Source organism: Aegilops tauschii, chromosome 4, assembly GCF_002575655.3.
Source record: "Aegilops tauschii subsp. strangulata cultivar AL8/78 chromosome 4, Aet v6.0, whole genome shotgun sequence".
Taxonomy (NCBI): Eukaryota; Viridiplantae; Streptophyta; class Magnoliopsida; order Poales; family Poaceae; genus Aegilops; species Aegilops tauschii.
Genome location: NC_053038.3, coordinates 525,701,989 through 525,710,342, shown reverse-complemented (window position 1 = coordinate 525,710,342; position 8,354 = coordinate 525,701,989).

The following is an 8,354-nucleotide window of genomic DNA, read 5'->3' as shown; positions in this document are numbered from 1 at the left end:
TCATAAACGTGCCCGACTCGGTTTCTACTCTTTCCTATCTTACAACACAAGTTACACACCTTATGGCGGTTTATGTCTACGGGCCCTAATCCGCCTTTGGGCCCTGGGCTTTTAGATCTCTTATATTAAAGCACCATACTCCTTGTCTTCATGGGCTTCAATATGAATAACTCATTACAGGTATAACCCGGCCCCTCCTGGGCGGTTTATACTCAGTAGTTATATCCCCAACATTAGGCCCCAGATTGATTTGAACCTGTTCATGTCAATCTTCAACACTTTAGAAAAACTTCTTCTTCCGTACCTTCGAGTAAACCTTGTAATCCGCCGTGACGTCATCTTCCAGGATTATAATAAACCACCATGGCGTCATCTTCCAGGATTATAATAAATCGCCATGACGTCACATGTTCATTAAAAACCCGTATATACCTTACTTTTATTAATGAGCCTCCGAAAATCGAGCGACAGCTCTGGGACATATCCATTTTTTGGGCTCCTCGATTCCCGCGCCTGTCGCTTATCTCTTTGTCTTATAAATAGGGCCGAGGGTCCCTTTCCTTTTCTCCCCTTGCCTCTTCGTCTTTCTTCCACCTCACGTCACCTCAGCACTCGAGCGCTGCCGTCGCCGTCGACCTTCACCTCTGCCCTGACCTTGGCCGCTGCATCACCCTGCCCGTACTAGAAAATCGCAGCGCCTCTCCGCTGTTCAACAGTTTTTGGTGAGTTCTTCTTCCTTTCCTCCATAGATCTGTTTAGGGTTCGCACTGGCTCCTCGAAGCTTCATGGTGTTCTTCCCCTGTTCTTCATTAAGGCCTATAGGATAGACTCCAAACGTGATATACTCTTATGCAGTAGTAATGATAATCCTTCTTTTGCCATCAGATCATCTCTTTTGTGTATAAAAACCCGATCTGGAACTTCATGAACTGCTCAAGCACCAACCTTTAGGTCTAAATATTTTCCTTTTCCTGTCATGCGGTAGATCTGAAATTCTAATGTGAAACTGTGAAACTTGTTCTTCCTCACTTAGTCATTTTTCGGCTTCAGATCTATACTCTGATTCTCCATCATTGCTATGTTTTGATGTGCTGGAGTGGTATCCATGATAGGAAATTTTATCTGTCACCTCAAGAGTTGTGTTTAAATTACGTGATGCAATCTGTGTAAATTGAACTTGCACCATTGAGGCTGCAAGAAGTGCCTCCAGACAAGTTCAGTACACAGTTTTAGAGTGATAGACTCTGGGTTGACACTGAAATATTTCAGTACTGCAAGTTTAGTAGATAGTTGTAGGCATTGAAATATTTCAGTACTGACCGGTTCACACTGAAAGATTTGAGTAGTGCAATTGCAGTACGCACGGGTACACACTGAAATATTTCAGTAGTGCAATGCAATTTCAGTACACACGGGTAGACACTGAAAAATTTCAGTACTGCAGTTTCAGTACACGCACGCAACCCCTGAAATAATTCAATACTGCAATTTTGGTACACGCACGCAACCCCTGAAATATTTCAGTGTAGCAGTTTCAGGACACGCGCGTAGCCACTGAAATATTTCTGGGGTGCTGTTTCAGTACAAGCAAGTAGCCGCTGAAATATTTCAGTAGTGCACTTTCAGTACACGCACGTATCCACTGAAATATTTTAGTGATTCACTTTCAGTACACGCACGTACCAACTGAAATATTTCAGTGGTGTTGTTTCAGTACACGCATGTAGCAACTGAAATATTTCAGTGGTGCTGTTTCAGTACACACACACGTAGCCACCGAAATATTTCAGTAACGCACTTTCAGTAGAGAGACGTAGACATTGAAATATTTCAGTAGTGCCCTGTCGGTGATCTTGCATCAAAATATTTAGGGCTTCCTAATGATTCAAGAAAAAACTAGACATAAGCAGTGAAATAATTTTAGTAGGGATGTTGGCTTACTCATGTTGCCGTGCTGTACAACCTTTTGCTTCACTTCCTGTAAGTGCTTCTTGCATGTGCTATGCCCTACATGCTGTTTACTCTCATCACAGCAGTGATTTTGCATCTTGCAAAGGTCTTATTAATTCAACATTGACTTCTATGAACTTTATATTCAAATTTGTATCCTCCTACAGTTGTTGTGACAGATTTCCTTGGCATCTTCAAATTACCGTACTATCATTTTTCCAATACCAACTATATTCAATCTAAATTTTTCAGTTACTTATATGCTACAGGTGGAATCATGGATAGGTTGTTGAAGATGCTGCGCCTCACAATAAAATCCCTTGCTCAATCTCAACATCAGAAGCTGTTTTGCATTTCTAGTTGTCTCAGTATTTCATGTGATGTATTCGAATACCAGAAGTTGTTATGCATTAGAAGTTCACTCAGATAATCATAGTACCTGCAATCTGTGATTTGTGTTATCCGTTTTGTATGTGTGGGATCAAAATCTAATACGGTTCTGATTCCTGTTTTCATGGCCTTGATGCTAAGTTAAGTACATGCTAGTCAGAGTGATCAGAGGAAAGGGTGGCGCTGGTGGGAAATATTTTAGGGTTTTATCATCGTGATAACCCTAGAAAAATAATAAAAACATCAAAAATCAATGGAACTAGTCGTGGATGCTTCTCATGTTGGTACAAGGGTGTAGAAAGAATATAGGTCCATTTGAAGCATGTCGAGAAAAAACCGTCCTTCCACACGGACCCTTAACTCCTACCCGAACGCTCACCGGTGAAGGAGGTGAATTTTTGGCCATGTTAAGAACACCAAAATTTTCCTTGTTGTGGGCATGGCCACCCCAGTGGATCGACAACATGCGCTTGTCGCATCACCTCGGAGAAGTATTTTAAGCACTTAATCGTACTAGAAAATCCATACAAATCCATCACTACTAGGAAAAGGGCTATAGATGGAATGGCCACTAATGGCGCACCAGACATGTGGTGCGCCACTACTATATAGCAGTGGCGCACCATGTGCTGGTGCGCCATTAGTGTGATAGACACTAATGGCGCACCAGACACACGGTGCGCCACTAGTAACAATTTTTTTTATTTTTCCAAACATACTAATGGCGCACCAGGGCACAGTGCGCCATTACTAGTTCTAACTAGTAATGGCGCACCGGCCTCATAGTGCGCCACTACTATATTTTTTTGTGCAAAACTACTAATGGCGCACCAGTGTATAGTGCGCCATTAGTGTATATTTCATGGACACTTGATCTCGATCCCCCTCCATCTCGATCGCTATCCCACCTCGCCAGATCCGGTCCCCCTCGCCGCCGAGCACCCCCACACCCTCTACCCCGCTCCACCGGCCGCCGCCGCCGACCCCCCGCACCCTCCCCCGCTCCACCGCCGCCGACGACCCACCGCACCCTCCCCTGCTCCACCGCCGCCGACGACCCACCGCACCCTCCCCGGCCCGCTCCACCGCCGCCGACGACCCCCCGCACCCTCCCCGGCCCGCTCCACCGTCGCAAATGAATGCAACTAAAATTGCAAAAAAAAAAATTTGATTATATTTTCAAATAACAAATTTGATGATATTTTCAAATAATAAATTTGATGATATTTTTTCATATTCATAAATATTTTCAAATAACAAATTTGATGATATTTTATAAAAAATTATTACTGTTTCATATTCATATTCATTTTCTAAAAAAATATTAGATGCAACAAAAAATAATAATAATAAAATTTACTTATGGCGCACCTCTGGCTGGTGCGCCATTGCTATATAAAAAAAAGATTACTAATGGCGCACCGATCGTGGGTGCGCCATTGCTATGTAAAAAAACATTCTAATGGTGCACCGCTTCGAGGTGCGCCATTAGTAAGTTTCCCCCCTTAGCTAATTCCTCCCTCTCCCTCGCCAGTCCACCCGCGCGCTCACCTGACCCACGACGCCGCCGCCCCGACCCCCTCTGGACTCCACCCCCGCCGCCCCCGTGCCCCCACCACTCTAGCTCCCCCACGCCGCCGCCCCACCTCGTCTTCCACGCGCCAAATCGAGCGGCGGCCAGGTAAATCCCTCCTGACCCGCCGGCGTCCACCTCGACCTCCCTCCTCCCCTCCATTCCCGCTGCCCCACATCTCTTTATGGCTCCGTTTGACGGACTCCTCCACCTTCCCTTCTCTCTGCAGGATCGGACGAACTCCATCATCCAGCAGAACCGGGGCGAGCTCCAGCCCTACCCACCTGCGTCCAGCGCAGGTATGCTCATCCCCTTCCCGCCCCTCCGGCTGCCGGCGTTCGCCCTCCCTCTCCCCTGTCCCCCATCTCTGATTGTTTTCTTTTCCAGTATGAATCTTGCTTTTTGATGGTTTCTTCAACTGCAAGTTCATTGAATTTACAATGTGATTCACTGGTAGTTGTCAATGTGTAGGTTTTGTAGTTGTGCTGATTTTAAAATTGATGTAATTTACACGAAGATTTAACTGTGATAGTAACCCTTGATGAAGAACAGCGACTGACCCAAATTGGGAATTCAGTCGACTGGCACCCACCAGTCCCTTTTTGGTATGCAATGGCTCAACATAGCAGAGTGGATGATCCATTGGATTTTCAATCGACAACTACAGGTAGCCTGCTATAGTGGTGGATTTTCTCTAGCCTCGGCAGCAGCAGTCCAACAACAGATTCACCAAATGAGTTCCGATTAGCGGTTCTACCATGTAACTTCTAAATCACTTTAACGGGTGCACATGACTTTCCGATTCAAACTGTGGCTAATAATTGATCAAAGATGATAGAGTAACAACCAGATTGATCCGAATTCAATAACCGTCAGGAAAATTTTACTACATATACAAGAGATTGGAAGGATCTTGCAAGCCCTCCCTCAACACCTGAATACTCTCCACATACCAGCTGTGTACCTTGGTGATTTTACAAGTGGACATCCTCTTTGCAATCAGGTCGGCCGGTCACAGCCCTGTTCGTGGCTATTAACCGGCCTGATTTAAAGCCGCACCCTACGACCGTGTCATCGGTTTGGGGCACTTCATGGAGTTTTGCTGCACAATTAACTGCGTGTGCTCATCAAAAGCTTAGTAATAGTCATTGCTAGGAACATTAGAATTTGATAAATTGCACGATAGCTGGCATGAGAAAAGGATAACTATGTTACATTCTGACTGAACTGCTTGGTCGCCTTTGTGGTTCAAGGCTGAATGATGTTGGCATATCCAGGTTTTCCTCGTGTGAAGCGGCTAGCAGATTAGTCTACATCCATCAACTTAGAGGGCTGCTATGCAGTTGTGTTTAGTGAAGTAGTTAGTGTACTGTACTTGCAATAGTTTGCTTGGTCTTTCTTTGGTTTCAGTTAAGTTATTGTCAGATTTTCCTCTCCATTGCTCTGAGTGGTGCTTGTGTTTCTACTTGCAGAAATGTACCATGAGTGGTACAATCTAATTTACTACTGCTGCTATATACATCAATGCTTTACTACTAGCCCATGAGTGGTGCTTGTGTTTCTACTTGCAGAAATGTACTACTTGGGAATTTTGTCAACTTGTGATGCTGCTGTTGTACCCCGAGAGGCCCTTGAGTTTGCCGAAATGTCGATTAACTTCCGTTTCGGCAAATTCGGGTACTCCATATGTCCTATTTTCAGCAAAGGTCATGCTGAAATTTTCCGTGAATTTTAGCATGACTTTGCTAAAAATAGGACATATGGGGCACTTGCGACTAATGCATGGGCCGGGGTATCTTAGTACTTAATTAAGTAGGATCAACTGCCTCTTGTGTTATACATATAGAAGTGTGATATCTACTCATAGTTATTACTAATGTCAGGTTCTCGTCATCGATAAACCCTAATCTGGTAGGATGACCTACTAAAAAAGCCCATACCACATATTCTATTTGGATGGCCCTGCTAACCCTTGACCATAAATACTTGAGATGGATGTAGCAGGCTTAAAGAAAGAAATGTTTTTAGGCCAAGTCCACTGGGCCTGGCTGAAAATGCACAAGTGTGCATGACTAACAATATTCTATTGTAAAGCTAAACAGGAAAGAGGAACCACTCATCCTAACCATTTGCTCTCAAAATTACCACTTCACTTCTTACTACTGAAAATCTTAGACCATCTCCATTCACCAATTGCTCAAACCAGTTCGAAGGGCGTGTTTTCACCACACGGTGGATTATCTTATTGGACCCAACAGAGATGATGTAGCTTTGAATTATGAACATAGGAAATGTCGTCATCGGACGACGAAAGTCTCCCGGGGGAGTGCGACTGGTGCCACGACGGTCGAGGTCTGTGCGACAGGCCTCACCTGGACGATGATCGGCGCTTCAGCATTAAGCTCGAGGAGACCTTCGAAGTTGAAACGGTACGCAACGATGACAAGTGTTTTTTTTCATAATTAAGCATGACTTCAACTATTTCAACGTGTAATTTCATCTTTTACAATTCGAGTATAGTTTATCCCATGCCATGCAAGACGCTATGTCTTGGAGAGGATGGATTTTGAAGATCATGAAATTTTGAAACGAAGAAAATTCACCTAAGGACACATCATGATGTGGATTTTGAAGTAAATCTGTATAATGCTGAGAGCGTAACCCATTTTGGTTGCAAAAATTGGGAAGCATTTTGCAAGATGTATGGTTTTTATGAGGGTATGCTTGTCACCATGGATCTTGGTGATCCTGACATCGACCAAGACAATATGGACATTTGGGTCCTTGTTGATACGCCTCCAGTTCTACCGCTATGTGAGTTTCTCAAACATAGTTAATTATTAACTAATTTATATTGTTTATTTGAAAATAGTTGACAACTTATTTCCATTGACAGCTTATTTTGATTGTTCAAAAAATGTGCGGAACATGGTAGACAAAACCCACTACACCGATGGCTCCGAGTTAACTTATCAGGAGAAAAATCATCTGGTCAGATTTTGTACTGATCTTGAGAATTACAATATCTACAATCAAACTCATCAACATTATGGTCAATACGTGCCACTAGTGCACGGTAACTACCATGGAGATACCCTGGTAAGATTTTTTACTATTACGACATCCGTGCATCTTTTGCATACTTCTAAAACTAGTACATCATTGCTAACTATGAAGTTATTACTATGTTTTCAATAGAGAATCCCAGAGGATTGTGTGCCTCATTTGATGTATCAGAATGGCAGCCTTCGTGTTTTAAACTTATATCCAGGTCATCCTACGAATCTCAACTGTCCATACCGGATTTGTAGAAGAAGTGGAGACATGCTAATCAGAGAATGGAAAAAATGTATGGACAGTCGTAAGGAGGTTCTTGGAAGCAAAAGGAAGCGCCGTGCAAGAATTAGAGACAGGATGATCTCCATTCTCCATAATGGAGAGTCAGGGTATATATTGTTTTATGCTATTTTACCTTAAATAGGGTATTTAGGTCCTGCCTAATACCGATGATCATGTGCTAAGAACAATTAAGTAGGGTTGGTTCGATGACTATCAGGATGATGATCGTATGACTTGTTATTAATAACGAGTAGAAGTTGTATGATGATGATTAGTAGGACTTGTTAGGATTAGTATTACTTTCGACAAACTCGCTACTCGCGGTCTCGAGACTTGTAATGTTCTATCTTTGTTCGGTCTTTTGAATTCGGAGACTAATATGATGAATTGTATTCGGAGACTAATCTTCTATTGTATTCGATGAATCTGCTGTTGCTGTGTGGTGCTGTTTATATTCTGTCCAATAATATATTTTGTAATATGTGCAAATATCAGAAAAGAAAAAAAATCCCTAATATACATACTAATGGCGCATCACCCCAACGTGCGCCATTAGTATGCCAAAGGATACTAATGGCGCATCACCCCGCAGTGCGCCATTAGTATGGCAAAGCACATGGGTAAATATGGCCCCCTGGGAGGCATACTAATAGCGCACCGTGGCCTATACTAATGGCGCACTGCCTGGTGCGCCATTAGTATACCAGATACTAATGGTGCACCAGTGGTGCGCCATTAGTAAAAAATACTAGTGGCGTGGTACTAGTGGCGCACCAGTAGTGCGCCATTAGTAGGCAAAACTGGTGCGCCACTAGTAGGCCTTTTCCTAGTAGTGCATACAAGAATGATACAAAGAAGTAGAATTTTTTTGGGTCCATTTACATCATGTCCGACAAGTTTGTTTGTACGTGTTCTCCGTGTGTGTGAATGACATGTGGGATCCACATGTAAAAACCACATAGGCAAAAAAGAGGGAACTAAACTGCACGACGGAGTTTCGAACCAAGGGCATTAGTATGTGATTGCCAGGGTGTTACCGCTAAGCTGATGATGCATTTTGATACAAATTACGTGCCCTCAGATTTAAGAAATTCATTTACCA